This window comes from Gopherus evgoodei, chromosome 1 (assembly GCF_007399415.2).
Source record: "Gopherus evgoodei ecotype Sinaloan lineage chromosome 1, rGopEvg1_v1.p, whole genome shotgun sequence".
Taxonomy (NCBI): domain Eukaryota; kingdom Metazoa; phylum Chordata; order Testudines; family Testudinidae; genus Gopherus; species Gopherus evgoodei.
This window is the reverse complement of record NC_044322.1, coordinates 299,400,709-299,418,557: the sequence shown is the minus strand read 5'-3', so window position 1 is coordinate 299,418,557 and position 17,849 is coordinate 299,400,709. Positions and strand designations below refer to the sequence as shown.

Below are 17,849 nucleotides of genomic sequence, written 5' to 3'. Positions count from 1 at the left end.
ATATATTATAGCTCAAAGATATCTTTATTAAAGCTGTTTGCTTTTTCCCTCAAAAAGCATTTTATCAAAAACATCTGATTTAAATAAAAAAAATTGTGTTTTTTTTAATCATTGTTTTTAATCCACCCTGGGCTTTTGGAAAGCACATTTTGAATGAAGTATTACATAAGCATCCTTGTCCTCAAGAAAAGAGGCACTACCCTAATATCTTGCAGGATTTGAGACATACTCACAGCATTGTATAGAGCCCAAGGTTGCTCAGCTGGGAAAGCCACTGTTCTAGTTACTCAGGAATTCTTTATAGAATTATGATGCTCTGGTTCCCAGCTCCTTCAAGAGTACAAGATGTGATTCACTCAGGGCTCTTCTTCTAGATGGGTAGGTGTTTCTGCATTCTTGAAAGCAGTCTCCTAAATTAGACCAAGCTAAATCCTCAGTTGCTACTTTAGTCTCATCCTGGTTCTTAGGGAGCTTTATGAATTCTTGCCTGTTAATTTTTTTTTTTTTTTTTTGAATTCTGTTCCACAAGGAACTTTCCTAATAGCTGTTGCTTTTCCCAGACAAGTGACTGAACTGCAGGGGTTTTCACATTTGATGCATATTTACTTTTCCACTAAGAGTAGTCTGTGCTGTCCTTATGTCCATCCCCTCCACACTTTATCTACACTGAGAAATGAGACTTTCCAAATTTCTGTGACACCTTAAAGTTGAAAGGGAGCTTGTCACGGTCTCTAAGTACGCATTGATCTCTGTCTGCACAGAACAGATAAACATGCAACTTTTGAGTTTGTATTTTTATTACTACGGTTTGAAGGAATCAGCCAAATCCTGAGGCATTTTGATTTGCACTAGTAATGTGCATAAACCTTTTTATATTAAGGTGGTATATAAAGTTACAGAAATTCTATCTAATGGATAGAAAATGGCTCACTATGAAGTTTGTGGGCTCATTTTGGACTGAGATATGAGAAACCTCAGAGCAGTATCACAAATTGTTCACTTGGTGATCTATTAACACTTTCCAGCCACTGGGCATTGCAGCATTGGCCTGGGGATATTGGCAAGAGTACATTATGATGATTCATTGAACCAGTGCATATCTTTATAAGGAAAATAGGTTGTTGAGTTCATACCCTGTTCATCATTCAGCACATTTTTCCCTTTTGTATCTTAGCAGCCGTCTCTGTGTCCTCGTTTTTCCCCCCACTCCATACCACGTATAGAGAGAGAGCAACAACTAGTCAGAAACCCAGACTGTATGGCTTGCTACTCAGTTACAGAATAACATATTTCCTATGTGTTAAGTATTCTCTGGACTTTGGTTACATCAGTACAAATGCGCTCCCAGGTATGTTTTGTAGGGTGCAGAGTGCTGTTGAATTTGTAGGATTAACATCTGTAGGCTAACAGATTTTTTCGATGTGGAAAGGGCACTACTGGAGGCTATTGTGAGTAGGAGAAAGTGAAACATGAAGTTTTGAGCTGGGATTAGCTTCGGTCTGCATTAATGACTGATGAAGAATTGCTTCTCCTATTGCACTGCTGTAATGAGGTTACAGAAAATTCACTGATGGTAGATTTGTTTTTCAGTGATGGTAGCAGTGAGTTTAAACTCTGGAATGCAAGACTCTGGCTAACACTTCGCAGTTTGGCTAGGAGTTGTTCATTCTGTAGTTGAAGGTAAAATCTTGTTTAGATCAGTGTAGTGCTGCCAGAAATGTTAATAAGACAAACACTTAAATGGCGGTACAACCCAGATTTCCCTCTTTGTTTTTTTCTGAAATGAAAATCTTATGTAAGTAGCTTTCTTGTACCAAGACTTGTCAGTGTTCGTGTGGCTGGAAACAAACTATGTAAAGCAATAGATTACTCCTGTTTTATGAAGAATTTATTGCCCTATACAGTTTTTTACAAGAAAAGACAATCTTGTATCTGAACATAATAATAAAATATAGCTGTATTTCACTATATATAACAGACTATATTAAAAAAAAATTACTAATTCCTCATCTTGATGCTTTATTAAAAAATATGTGGACAATTACACCATTACAAACAAAAATTCATAGACTTCTCTCTCTTAGTTCAACATTGAGAATTGCACCTTTTCTACTTTGTGTGCAAACAAATTGCTTTTTTTTTTTTTTTTTTTTTTAAGTATCTTTGACGCTATTTCATGGTCAACAGATATTTCATTTTCCCATAAGAGTTCTTTTTTTATTTATATTTTTTCTTTCATTAGTTCTCTATCTAATTCTATAGACTTGACAGAATTCGATTTTTTTATCGTTTTGCTGGATGGTAGCTTATTTTTAAACATTTTTTCTGTTTTAATCAATTTCAATTTTCACAACTGTAGGAAATTATAGAAGTCAGACAATTATTTAATTCAAAAAGTTCAAGCTTTATAATAGTTAAAACCCATGTTGTCAATATCACATCAAAATGCATAGAATAGATATCCTTAAATAAAATGAAGTTCTCAAGCAGAATTTTTCTTTTTGCCTATATGTAAACTTTGATTATGATAGATGAAAATATTTGTCATCAGTTTGTGTATGTATGGTGAAATCAACATTCACCAATAAAATATTGATCTTTCCAACACAACTATGATTTCTCTTTGTACTTTGGTTTTTAGTCAAAAAGCAAAAACTTGCATCTCAACAGAAACAAGACAAGAGATAATGAAAAATAAAACCAGAGTCTCTTGAAAATATATTTTTAAGTCCTGTTCATTATATTTAGCATTTTGTGTGTGCATTTTTCAGAGAAGACCGTGTTTGTGACACACTACATGTACAAAGTGAAACTTTGTCAGATTACTCTGAGCCAGACATGCGAGAATAATTAATTACTAGAATAATTTTAAATATTAAAAATTAGCACTGTGTTTCTGAGGAACTGTTAAACAACTTAAATACAATGCAAAAATAACAGGTTGGCAATTAACCAATATATCTTTTTCTATCTTTAAATATTTCTAATAGATTGATATCTTATTTTAAAGTCCACCCAATAATATCTGTGCATATATAATATTTAACATATATAAAAAGTCGTGGCATTTTGTGTCTTCTCCTTCCCTCTCTTTGTCTATTTCTTCAGCCTCTAAAACATCACAAAACTAAAACGTACACCCCACACTCTTCTGGGAAAATCCAAGGAATGGAAACAGGCCTGGCACTGTTCCCTAAAAGTTGTCAAACTCTGTCAGAGCAGTGAATGCAGCAAATTCCAGGATTGATCCTCCACTAATTGTGCCCTATCTGATCTTATCTACCTTAGTGATGCCTGGAAGACAGGTAGTCTCCCAGTAAGTCGGGACCCAAGCCAGATAGGACTTTTATAGATCAGTCAAACCTCTTAAATTGTATCCAGAATGAAGAAAGTAATATGAAGCCATTGCAGTTGTTGTCTAAGAACTTGTGCAATCCACACAAGGGCAAGGCTGGTGTCCCTAGCCTCTGTTTGCCAGAAGATGGGACTGGGAGACATGGAATGGGTCACTTGATGATTACCTGTTCTGTTCATTCCCTCTGGGGCACCTGGCATTGTCCACTGTCAGAAAACAGGATACTGGGCTAGATGGACCTTTGGTCTGACCCAGTTTGGCCATTCTTATGCTTCCTATGACTGATGCTGTCAGATAAACAGCCAGTTGTGTTCTGTACTAGCTGTAACCTCAAAGTGGCCTTGAAGGGGTAGCCCTCTTTAGAGCCAGCTTAGAAAGCACAAAGGCATGAATTAGTTTGGCAAGGTCCTGGTCAGGGAGAAATGGTTGTTGTTCCCTTATCCAGATGTAAATGAAAAATTGTGCCTTGGGACTCCAATGCCAGATGATTAAGAACAAATTGGGAATGAAAAGAACCTCTAATTTAAATTTCTCAAGCAGCAGCCAGTTCTTCTCATTGCGGGCCATCATAAATAGCGGGAGCTGGAACCAGTCCTGCAATATTGTCAGGTACATTTCTGCTAGTTCACTAGCATCATCTCTGATTTATAGTATACAAGGTTGTAAACAGTATATGCAATGATAGTGAAGGACAATGTTTGTAGCCTAATAGGGATAGAACTGGCATACTCTCCTTAATGAAGGGGTTAAGAAAATGTCCATTATACAGCACTGTATAAGGCTTGGCATATTACAGAAATACACATCCCTAGTTCTAAAGTTTTCAAGATGAGTCAAGACAAATAGATTTTTGTCAACAGTTGAGATAATAGAGAATAAAGGAATTGTTTATAAGGTAGGAAAAATTGCTTGACGTATGATTTAAAGTAGGGACGTCAGAAAAAGGGAGCCAGAAGGTGCTTGGCATAGATGAAAACAGAGAAATTATTCAAGCCATGGGGACAGTATGGTAGAAGGGGCGAAAACAGGGAACGGTAAGACAAAAAAATTGAGGAGTGCCTTCCTTCAGTACATAACAAATGCAGCTTGCTCATTGAAGTGACCATGTCACCTCCCTCCTTTTTTAATTTCCTCCATTGAATCCCTTCCTCTACCACATGTGAATTTAATAACATTTCTGCCCCTGCTAATAAGGCTCCTAGATTTTGTCTTTTCCTTCTCTTTGACTCATCTCTTAGTATTGTCCCCTGCTCTGTCAAAATTGCCATCTTCTGGCTTGCTTCCATGTTGGCCCTGTGCGTGAGCTGTTCTTGAAGACACTGCCCCTTTCCTTATTCAGACCCCTCCTCAATTCAAATTTCTACTGACACACCTACAGGAACCTACACAACTAATAATGGATAGGTATTGGGATGGTTGGACACGATTGATACATATATAATAAAAAATTAAAAATCACATGAAACAAATAAGATGTGTACCAGTCATCATTTTGACCACTTTGTATAGTGTGTCCCACATTTGGGTTGATTTTTTTAGGCAAATTTTAATTGAAATTTGAATTATGACATTTATACTGTACTGAAGTGTGCTCTTTTATGCATCTTAACACAGTTGGCTACCCAGGGTTTTGACTAGTCACTCGTCAATCCATACTCAAACTTAAAACTAATGATTTATGAATTTATACATACATTTGTATGTATAGTTTGCTGTTCTCTAGCATTTAAAATAGACCCTTCAGTTGCAAATGACTTCTTTAATCTGCATTTGTCTCCCAAATATACAAATTATTCCCTCCCCTTTAATTAATGTTAGTAGGACTTCTAACTTGGAAGATAGCTATTAACTGTTTAATATCAATACTATCCACTAGTTAATGACATACCAGTTACAGTGAGCACGGTTTAAAAAGAGAACAAATATTGTTTCACTCTATTTTTTTATATTTAGAATTTATACTGCAGTGGGTTATTTTATAAGCTCCTCTAAGGGACTCGATAGCATGACATATGAGCACCTCAGAAAGCTTCAGTGTAGTAATCACAATATCTTTATGATATCAGGAACTATGATCACTACTTTATACTTGGGGATCTGGAGAAAAAAGATTAGCTGACTTGCCCCGTGGTTACCAAGGAAGTCTATAGTAATTCTAGGACTAGAACCAAGATCTGTTACATTTGTCTGGTACCTTGACCACAAAACTATCCTCCTTTCTAGCAGGAAGTTGAAGACAAATGGTGAAGACATTGACAAACCCCACAATTCATTATTGTATTCATGGCAAGAATACTAATCTGTTTCAGTGCTAAACTACCATTGGGGGAGAGAATTATCTGGTTAAAATATTGAAACATAAATGCATTCTGGGATATTTCACAGTAGGGACCATGTCTTAGTCTACGCAAGACAGAGTGAGCACACTGCAGTTAAATAATAATGGGGAAATAATTTTATTCTGAATTCCACATAACATAATTTATATTAGAAATGATTTGAAATGAATATTATCAATTGTCACCAATTTATGATTACATTACATTACTAAACTAAATTCCCTCAAATTATGCTTCTGTGTTCAGGGCCAATGTTAATCTTTTTTCTTTAATACTTAGGTTCATTTCATGGATTCTCATCTGTCAGCCACATGTAGATTGAATATTCTAATGTACATTATATAGGTAAAAGTGCCTTGGAAGAATGTTATTGTATAAGCATATAATTTTAATACTATTATAAAATTACTTAGAGTCAGAATATTTACCAAGGGAATGTTAATTGTAGAAACAGTCTACTTTCAAATATGCTCGTCACCTGGAAAAGTGGACTGTTTTTTCTAAAAACTGATGACCTATCACTGACTTAAAAGGTTTTTTAAATTGTAAGATTTATCATTGCTTTAGCCATCTATTACATGCAATGTAAAATATATAAACATGTTGATATATGCAAAGTAATGCACATTGGAAAACAGATTTCAAATGTACATACACAACGATGGGATCTAAATTAGCTGTTATCACTCAAGACAGAGATCTTGGTGTCATTGTGGATAATTCTCTGAAAACATCCACTCAGTGTTCAGCTGCAGTCAAAAAAAAATCTAATCATGTTAGGAACCATTAGGAAAGGGATAGATAATAAGATAGTAAATATTATAATGCCATAATGCCCTATACTTATACCATGTCTTTAAACGGCCATACTGGGTCAGAGCAAAAGTCCATCTAGCCCAGTATCCTGTGTTCAAACAGTGGCCAATGCCAGGTGCCCTAGGGGGAATGAATAGAAGAGGTAATCATCAAGTGATCGATCCCCTGTCGCCCATTCCCATATTCTGGCAAACAGAGGCTAGGGACACCATCCCTGCCCATCCTGGCTAATAGCCCATCCTTAATGAACTTACCTAGTTCTTTATTGAACCCTGCTGTAGACTTGGCCTTCACAACATCCTCTGGCAAGAAATTCCACAGGTGGTTTGTGTGTGGTGGTGGTGGGAATTCTTTTTTTTGTTTTTAAATCTGCTGCCTATTAATTTCATTTGGTGACCTCTAGTTCTTGTGTTATGAGAAGAAGAAAATAACATTTCCTATTTACCTTCTCCACACCAGTCATGATTTTATAGACCTCTTTCATATCCTCCCTTAGTCATCTCTTTTCCAAGCTGAAAAGTCCCAGTCTTATTAATCTCTCCTTGAATGGAAGTCGTTCCATACGCCTAATAATTTTTGTTGCCCTTTTTTGAACCTTTTCCAATTCCAATTTATCTTTTTTGGGATGGGGCAACCACATCTGCATGCAGTATTCAAGATGTGGGCGTACCATGATTTATATAGAGGCAACATGATATTTTCTGTCCTATTTTCTATCTCTTTCTTAATGATTCCCAACATTCTGTTTGCTTTTTTGATTGCCCCTGCACATTGAGTGGATGTTTTCAGAGAACTATCCACAATGATTCCAAGATCTCTTGAGTGGTAACGGCTAATTTAGCCCCATCCTTTTAGATATATAGTTGGAATTATGTTTTCCAATGTGCATTACTTTGCATTTATCAACATTGAATTTCATTTGCCATTTTGTTGTCCAGTCACCCAGTTTTGAGAAATCCTTTTGTAGCACTTCGCCGTCTGTTTTGGGCCTTACTATCTTGAGTGGTTTTGTATCATCTGCACATTTCTCCACCTCACTGTTTATCCCTTTTTCCAGATCATTTATGAATATATTGAATAGGACTGGACCCAGTACAGACCCCTGGGGGACACCACTATTTACCTCTCTCCAGTCTGTATACTGACCATTTACTCCTACCCTTTATTTCCTATCTTTTAACCAATTACCAATTCATGAGAGGACTTTCCCTCTTATTCTGTGACAGCTTACTTTGCTTAAGAGCATTTTGAGAGGGACTCTGTCAAAGGCTTTGTGAAAATCTAAGTACACTGTATCTACTGAATCCAACTAGTCCACATGCTTGTTGACCCTCTCAAAGATTTCTAGTAAATTGGTGAGGCATGATTTCCCTTTACAAAAAACTTCTTGACTTTCCCCCCAACAAATTACGTTCATATTTCTGTCCAACAATTTTGTTCTTTACTATAGTTTCAACTGGTTTGCCTGGTATTAAAGTCAGGCATACCAACCTGTAATTGCCGGGATCACGTCTAGAGCCCCTTTTTAAAAATCCATGTCACATTAGCTATCCTCCAGTCATTTTGGTACAGAAGCTGATTTAAATGATAGGTTACAAGCTACAGTTAGTGGTTCTGCAATTTCACATTTGAGTTCCTTCAGAACTCTTGGGTGAATACCATCTGGTCCTGATGACTTATTACTGTTTAGTTTATCAATTTGTTCCAAAACCACCTCTGATGACATCTCAGTCTGGGACAGTTCCTCAGATTTATCACCTAAAAAGAATGGCTCAGGTTTGGAAATCTCCCTCACATCCTCAGCTATGAAGACAGATGCAGAGAATTCATTTAGTTTCTCTTCAATGGCCTTATGGCCACACCTTGAATATTGTGTGCAGTTTTGGTCGCTTAATCAAAAAAAAAAAATTAGAATTGGAAAAGTACAGAGAGATGGGCAACAAAAATGATTAGGGGTATGAAGCAGTTTCCATAAGGAGGAGAGATTAAAAAAGACTGGGGCTGTTCATCTTGGAAAAGAAATGACTTGGGGGGATATAGTAGAAGTCTACAAAATCATGAATGGTGTGGAGAAAGTGAATGTTACGTAATCCTTCACATAACCCAAGAACCAGGGGGCACTCAATGAAATTAATAAGCGGCAGGTTTAAAACAAACGAAAGGAAGTACTTCACACAATGCACAGTCAACCTGTGGAACTCATTGCCAAGGGATGTTGTGAAGGCCAAAAGCATAACTGAATTTTAAAAAACCAGATAAATTAGTGAAGGATAGGTCTGTCAATGGCTATTGGTCACGATAGTCAGGAATGCAACCCCATTTTCAGGGTATCCCTAAGCCTTTGACTGCCATATGCTGGGACTGGATGAGTGGGGATGGATCACTCACTAATTGTCTTGTTCTTTTCATTCCCTCTGACGCATCTGGCATTGGCCACTGTCAGAGGACATGATACGAGGCTGGATGAACCACCGGTCTGACCCAGTATGGCCAATTCTTATGTTCGTGTCTGAGAATTATTTGTTGGAGTTCTTTCACTAAACATGACTCAGCTGGGTTAAAATAATTGCTGTAATTTGTGTAACATTCTTGCCTTGTCTCTGAGGCTATTTAAAGGAGTGAATCAGATTTTTCCTAGAAAAGAATTTTCTTAATCATTTTTGTAAAAAGCTATGTAATAGGTGAATACAACACAAATATTCAAGCATTTTCATCTCACTCGGTACCCTACATTATTTTGCATAAATAAAACTGTCCTAGACCCACCCCCAAAGTTTCATTCCGGACTACACTTAATCAAAGACCAAATCTGTCTCCCATTTCTTGAGCAGTTGGCCACGTGTAGCAGTCTGGAGGTTGAAGGAGAAGCTTTGAAGAAAATGCGACTCTGGGAAAGTAGGTCAGATCCTGTTGATTTCTGGGATTATATCCACAGAGAAAACTGTGTGATATTCCATGAAAGTTTTTTATATAAAAAAAACAACTCCCTTCTTATTCGAAGAAGGATTATCATACCAGGCAAAATGTTCAGATAGATCATTCTAAAATATATATTGCTATTCTCAGTTTGTTTTAATACATCATCAAAACTATTTTGTTTAGAATGGTGTGTACTGCTTCTACAAAGCACTCCTCCTTTTTGATATTATGGTGAAATCCTAAGAATTGCATCACAATACATCTCACAACAACCAAGTGAATGCATAATTACAGAGCTTTGTCATCATTGCTGGACTAATAAAAAAGAGATGCTGGACTGAGAGGTTTTATTTAAAAACAAAGTTGTTGAGTAATAGTGGAGGAAAGAGAAAAATGCAGTCAAGTCAAGCAATTCTTTTTTAATATTAAAGTTTATTCTTTTTTTAATTTTCCTTCAGTATGAAAATTCTTCTGTTCTCAGCTTTTCTTCCCAACCCCCCTAATCAAACACTCTAAAGGGAAGATAAGTGTTCTCCCACAAATTGTTTTAAAGACTGTTTTTGTAATGTATTTGATTTAGAGTTGCTTCTGCACTTTCACGTGGAATTTGGCAAATGGTGCATGATGTGAAAATGTTTTATTCTTGTGTGCTTTTTAAAGGTAGTTTGTCATCTTGTGGAAAAATCGGAAGCTTCAGTTTTAGGGTGTGTGTGTGTGTATGTGTATGTATATGTATATGTATATGTATACTGACTGAATATATATATATGACTGAAAACTAGACAGTTGGGCTTTGGTGGAGGCATGTTTCAGTGGAATTATTGTGCATTCCTAAATTACTGGTACATTCACTGGAAAGCCATGAACCACAAAGTGCTATAGGGACCAGGGGTGAAATTCTGACCCTATTGAAGTTAATGGCAAAATTTGTGGACCAAGGATTTCACCTGTGTTTCTTGTCCTGGTTTAATGTAGTCACTGGTATTGGAAGTTAGTCATAATATGGGTATATATGAGTACTTACTACAGGCCAATAATCCATACTGCTCTGAAAAACTATTGTAAAGAATAGGTTTAGAGAAACTGACAAAACTACTCCTAAGTAATTCTCTGGCTACAAACTATTTTTCCTTTCCTAATATGCAATTAATTTTTACTAACTTCAAGATGAAGGGCAGTTATAGGGTATTCTTGAAAATTTTTGTCCAATTCTACAGCAAATAGTTAGTTAAACTTAACGTTTAGACTAGTATAGAAAATGAAAAAGTGGTAAATTTATGGATTAGTTAAAAACTTCACCTTTGATGCCTAATAAAAATTACTGTATTAAATAACCTTAATTTTTCTTCTGGAACTTATTATTAAATGAAAATAACTGGTCTTTTATTCTAATAAAATCAATAAGCAAATACCCTCAGAACTGCAATTACACTGATTTCGTAGGTTCAGCTAACACTTCTACCTACAAAGTAAGTGCATGTATTTACTTTTACATAATTTATACACCTCTACCCCGATATAACATGAATTTGGATACAACGCGGCAAAGCAGCGCTCCGAGGGGCAGGGGAGGGGAGGCTGCGCTCTCTGCCGGATCAAAGCAAGTTCAATATAACGCGGTTTTACCTATAACGCGGTAAGATTTTTTTGGCTCCCAAGGACAGCGTTATATCGGGGTATAGATGTATTTTATTCTAGTCATACTTTGTCTCTTTTCATAGACTTTAATACATGTATGTGTGGTGTTTATTATAACCTGTGCTAGAAAGCTCAGAATGTGGAAAGATATGGTACTTTGTAGTTGACTTGCATCAAATTAGATTTATCTTTGGCACTGAGAAGTGAGATGATCAGCCACAATTTTATTTACTTAACATAGAAATTATTTATATGGTCTGGTAAAAGTGGCTTCCGATCTATTTGCAAATGCTATGTTCTGACTTGACTTGCAGCCTGATTCAGTGGCTTTTTAACTTCCTAAATTAGGCTCATACATATTTGTATTATTTCATTGTAATTCACTAAGCAAACACTTCTATAAGAATTTTTTTGTTTTGTTTTACAAAGACAAGTTAATGTTTCCAACAGAAAGGAAAAGTATAATAAATTTTAACTTGCTAGCTAGATAATTTCTACTGGACAATGCAAGACTTACTGGTTTTGACTAGTAGGAAGTTTTTGATGAAAATTAGTCAATTCCAGAGAGAGGTAATTATCTTGACTTATTGCCACTACTTCAGACAGCACCTTTTGGCAAATGCTGTTGTCTTTGTGAGGGACAAGATGGGATATCACAATTTCTTTCTTTAAACACTTAGTCCAGACATAGAAAGAAAAACATTTGTACCATTGAATAAAAGTTTTTGGATCTGTTATGGGGTAAAGAAGAATTTTATCAATTTTGACATAAATAATGCAGAAATTTGCTGCTTTACAGAGAGATTTTTAAATCATCAATTCTACAAGAAAAGTTCTTAATATCTTAGTGTACTGTTGAGTCCAATAAAATGATAAACCAAATCTCCCTTGGTGATACCTACAATAATATTGAAAAACAAACATTTAATAGAGAGAATTAGTTTTAGTATTCTAAACCGGTTACTTATTTGCTTCAAGCTGCTAAACTCTAATATAATTTAATCTATATCCATATGAGAAATCTTAAATCACTGGTGATTAGGAAAGAGATCTTTTTGAAATTTGTGAAGACAGAAGTTTATAGAGACGTTTATAGAAATGTTTATCACAAAAATCAAACTCTGTGATAGCAAGGCATTTGCTGGTTATTGGCCCCAATTATTCACATTCAGCAGCATACTTTGTTGCACAAAACACTCACTGATAACATATGTTTGTTTTCTCTATGAACGAGAGGGATTATTGTTTTGCTTTGAAATATTCCCCTCTTTTCCACACACTCTCACAACCCCACTCAGTCACCCCTTGTGTTTTTGGTTGTGTTGCTGTGGCTATCCTTCAGATGAGTTGAGTGAAGAGAGTGCAAATGACAGTTGATTGGAATACCTCAAGCTTGTAATATGTGTACTATGCTTTATATGTCCACCCATTATAGTTAATTTTATTGAACGTATTACAGTCATGCCCAAAAACCCTAGTCACGTTTGGAGATCCCACTTTACTTTGCTCTGTGCAAACACTGACTTAGAGTGCTTACAATCTCTAGATTTTCTAGCATTAGTTTTATTGTCTGGATGGAGCATCTGGGACACAGCCATTAGCTGTGGTCAGGTTGAACTGATGATGGTTCTGCTATTCAGCATGGACAGGAAGTCTCAAGCACTTCACTGGTTTAAGTAGTCCTCCTAACTTCCTCCCACAATGTGGTGTTTCAAGCTTTTGTGACGCGCCCCCCCCCACCTCCAACCATCTATGCCGCTAGTGCCTCAGATATCCCATGTGGCAATTCTTCATTTAATAAGGGCCACTATCTTGCATGGTATACAATGCTGAGCATTATTCACTCAGCGCTGACAGTATGCTCAGCAGTGTACAGAAGGTAAGACAAGGATTTTACTTTAAGATGACAGACAATGGTCAAAATATCACACACTTTGGGGGCAGAGACCATTTTTTGGGTGTGCGTGTGGTGGGTGCATGTATTTTGCACAGTGCCTATCAGTGGGCTCCTGATCCATGTCTGGAGTTTTTAGCTGCTACTGCATTATAAATAATAGTACAGATATTTTTTTATATGCACATATAATAGCACCACTTGTGGATGAGTATGGCCGCACTATTCAAGTGAGTTGTGTTCTAAGGCAGTATTTAAGACGGAAGGATGGATACTTGTTACATGGGGTAGGGAGGGTATCCCAGTTATAGAGGACGAATCAAAGAAAGATGCAAGAGTGAGAATGGAAGGAGTTGATGAGTGCACTTCACTACAATTAAACTGCAAAGAGCTGTAGCAAATGTATTTTTATAAGCTGGTGATACTCTAGTGTTAGCTATCCACATTTTTTTTTCTTTGTTGAATGTCTATTCTAGTGAAAACCTTTTGGAGCTGTACATGGGCCTGTGTCATTGAACCTGCTCAGGATCTAGAGTGATCAGGTGATCTGAATGGAGCTCACCACCTAAGCTTACAGCCAGCAGGTCTACATTAGGCTTACTGAATTGAGTATTGAATGCAACACTAAGTGATGCTATGGCAATATTGAGGGGGTGAATATGGTACAGTAATGTCTAGTATAATAATTTATCAATAACAATTTTTTGACCACCACAATTCACCCTCTCAAAAAAATAAAACACCAACAAAAAAAAAGCAAAACCCACATACCCATAATTGGCTTTCATCCTCCATAATTGCCCTGCAGAGCTCCCTAAGGATTTTGGGGAGGGTAAACAAGAAGATTCCTTAAAATACATGGCAAACTTAGCTGATACAAATTAGATACAAAGTATACATTGAGGGATGGGACGTTCTAGATAGCTGGCAACCCTGGATGGATAAGAACCTAGCACAGGGGTTCTCAAAACAGATTTTTTTGGTGGCCTTGGGGTGTGGCCACCAACTCTTGCTGGTGGCTGCTCTGACAATTTTTCCTAAAATACTTAATTTTAGGAAAAGCAAATAAATATGAACAGATACATGTCCATATCGTAATTTATTTATGTTTTGTTTTTTGTTTTGTTTTTTTTTGGCAGACTCAATAATAAAAAATAATGCACAGTTGTCTCAATTCTTTACTGGACTGAAACAGTTTTCTTTTCTTTTTGCTTTTTGGGTACAAGGTGGATGTCTGTACAATAATTCTACCTGAACTTTGCTCATATTCTTGTGCTCTGTGTCATGAAGCAGGAGCCCCTCACCCTGCCGGGGAGCTGCCAAACCCTGGAGCAGCTCATAGCTGTTGGGCTGCTGCGGTAGCTACAGCAACTGTAAACAGCAAGTGCGGCCCCAGGTGGGGGAAGCACCAATTTATCTCTGTTTCCTGCCACCTCTGCCTTCCCTGACAAGCCACCTCCAGCGCTGCACATGCCAGCCCCACGTGTCTCCAAAGGTGCTGCCTGAAGACGTCATGCTGCAGGGCGCTGATCCCTGCTGGCAGCATCAGCACAGACACCAAGCTGGCGCATCTCACTGCCCTTAGTAACAGCTATTTAGGAGCAACAGCTGGGTGCTGCAAGGTGGGGCTGCTGCTTTGTCCCACCAGATCTCTGCCCATGCTGTTGTGCCTGCAAAAAAAATCTGCTGGGGGCTGCATGCGGCCACGGTGGTGGTAATTGATTTACACTGTTTGAGCTGCTTGTACCTTTTAACCCTAGTGGTCGTCTTACATTGGTTTCATTTTCAAGACTACATTTGCTGGGGAAAGGGCTAGAAACACAGCTTTCATTTGTATTTTAAAAATGATTATTCTTTCTACATTTCTAGTTCCCTCCCAAATGATGGGCCCAAAAGCTGGCTGTGCTGTAATGGTTGTCGGAGATCCTATCATAAAATCATTTTCATGCTCCATTTCTCCCGCTCTCCCCGCACAGTGGAAGTATGAAAAAATAATCAATATACATAATCTGGAAGCTGGTGACAAAATGCAATTAATATACCCCTTAGCTTTTCCTACAGCTGCTATGTGTATGTCAGTGTTTTCTTACCCTTTGCTGCCACAGTCACAAAATATTGGCATTCATTGTGTTAACTTTTCAGCCTACACAATGCTGGACTCTGGAACCCCTTGAGTTTTCTTTTAGACAAATCTAATGGCACATTCTGCCTCTTCATTCATGCCTTTCAGAAACTTTTGTGCAAAGTGTAGCCCACTGAAATAACAATGTGGACATAGTACTGCCATTACACCATTAGAAGTCATCTCTGCCTCACCTTCAGCCATTCAGATTCACACTTAACCAAAGTGACCCTTGATTCTCTTGGTGTGATTCCGAGATGAGTTCATTAGCCAAGGGAAAACAAAATAGGATGAAGGTTGAAATACCCTGCTTTCCCTGTTAATTTATTTGATATCTGATGGGAAATACGTTTCTTTCTGCCTCTTCTCATAGGAGCCAGAGTTCTTGAGTTTATGTCCATCATGCACTTGTAGCTGACTGGGCTCTGTGATCTACCAGGGACTGCATCACAATGGGGAAGTAACCTTTCTGGTTAACTTTTTCTGATGGTTCTTGTGGCTCAAGAACGAGCAAGTGAGTTTTTTATCTTTAGCTCCACCATGGTTGGTAAAGTCCACTTGCTATCAGACCTTCTTTCTGTTGCAAGGATATTTCTAATAGTTGCTCACTTTTGTGGTGCTTTTAGTTATACACACCTGTGTTATGACGACTTTGATTAGACAAAATATGTGCCAGTGAGCATTGTTCTACATTTGTAGCCAGCCTCCACAAACGATAGTTATTCTCTTGTTGACACAAGCTATTTTTCATCTTGTGGGCTCTCACTGTAATGTTGCAGCAACAATCTGCAGAGAGACTGTAGGACATTCTCCTTCTCATTCAGAAATTTGCCTGCTATAGTCTGGAACATGGTTTAAAACCAGCCTGCCTTTTAGGCCAGGTTTGTGGTTAGTAAGTGTGTGAAGTGGATATTAATGGTAGGCTGCTTGATCAGCTAGCTGCTTGTTCTGGGGACAGTTCTTGAGCTGAATACTGCGATTGCAATTTCAGTATCTTCTAATCCTCCCACTTCCTCCCACTGTAGTTAATGATCCTCAGCAACCATCTGATTCTGTCATGCTATTGATTTTCTTATAAAATTGGGTATTAATGTAAAACATCATCAGTGTTGTTCCATGGTGTGATCCATGCTGTGGTTCACACTGAGAATGGCTGGCAGTACTCTTAATACTCTGATTCTATTATATGCCTACAACTCCCAGAATGCACTTCAGCTTCCACAGTGCTTCCTTTTATAGGGGGAGCAGACAGTTCAAAAACTTATATAAAAGCTCCTCCTACTCTTAGCAACAGTGTGAGTCACAGACTTTGCCTGCGCTGTCAGTGTTTCCCCATATAGCTATACTAGCAGAACCCCATAATGTTAGATGGAATGTGTGCCCAGAGACCGTTTTCCTGTTAGCACAATAACAACACCTCCCCACATGACAATAGCTGTGCCACATAGCTATGCCTGCCTGGGGGATACTTCTTGCATAGCTGTGTCAGCTAGATTTTTGGTCTTTTCCCAACCCTGACCAATATAGTTATGTGATCAAAACTTTGTACGTAGTGTAGACCTGGCACCACAATCACGGATAAAGCCATGTAAGTGCCTGTCAACCAGGTACACTCAAAGTTAAGACTGACTAAAGGTGTGAAGTTGAAGTGCATTAATTCCTTACCAGCCACCCTGCACCCATCTCTTCTCTTCCCCCCCCCCCCCCACCACGAGCACTCTCATTCAGAAGTACAGTGACCTTAGTTAACTAGCTTAATCATCCTTTTAGCGGATGCACCAATATCACTGTCGAAAAAGCATGGAAGTTGCTGAATCCTTGCAAGACAATCGGAGCTAGTAATTGTATTCACACGGTCCAGTGTCCCTATAAAATGCCATTGCTTAGGCCTTGTCTATACTACACAGTTTTTTGTTGGAAGAAGACAGCTTTTGCTGACAAGAGATGTACACGCTACAAAGCTACATTTGTCAGCAAAACTGTCCTGTTTTGCTGACAAAATAAAACACCTCGATGAGAGGCATAAAGCTTTTTGTGGCAAAGCTAAAGTGACAGATTGACAGTGTAGACGTTGCTGTTCATTATGTTGCCATAACTGGCTTCCCTTGGTATCCCCAATGCCCACTATGGCCATTCTGCTCACTGTTTTGAGCTCTGCTGCCCTGCATACAGCTACACAGGCATGTGCCCCTCCCTTCAAAACTCTGGGGCAGCAAATAGCAAATCATTAATGTGGAATCCTATACTGTAGTTCTAATCTTAGTTGGGCATGTTTCACCTTTTTCATTGTGCATTTCTGTGGTGCTTGGTTTCTCTCATACCTGATGTATTTTTACTGTAAGGTTTTTTAAATTTACAGTGGTTATACTTTTTGAGATAGAAAATATCTGTTAGTGTGTGCTTTGACACCAATGTTCTCAGAAGATATTTTAATTGTAATTAATTGCAGAATTTCACCATAATAGGAGAAGGGCCTACCTATCTAAAGGTTTTCCTCTTTACTCTCTGATGCAGGTGCAAGGTGTACTGCAAAATGAGAACTCTAAATGGGCCTCTCAGGGTATGTCTGCACTGCAATTAAAACCCATAGCTGGCCCATGCCTGTTAGCTTGGGCTTGCAGGGCTTGGGCTAAGTGGTATAGACATTTGGGCTTGGGCTGGAACTCAGCCTGCAAGGTAGGAGGGTCCCAGAGCTCAGACTGCAGGCCAAGCCCAAACATCTATACCGCAATGAAACAGTCCATTAGCCCAAGTCCTGTGAGCCCA

The 17,849-nt window shown here is 38.0% G+C and overlaps 1 protein-coding gene across 5 annotated transcripts in view; it reads left to right on the top strand.

The window, feature by feature from the left end:
- The window catches only part of CNOT2 (CCR4-NOT transcription complex subunit 2), a 151,305-nt gene that overhangs the window by 68,425 nt on the left and 65,031 nt on the right, over nt 1–17,849 (top strand). Inside the window, exon 1 of one of the 5 annotated variants that reach the window (XM_030548745.1) lies at nt 15,501–15,597. The exons of the other annotated variants lie outside the window; for them this stretch is intronic. The gene's annotated coding sequence lies outside the window, so the exon portion shown is untranslated. Of the gene's footprint in view, nt 1–15,500; nt 15,598–17,849 lie in introns of those variants that run through there. 5 annotated transcript variants of the gene reach the window in all.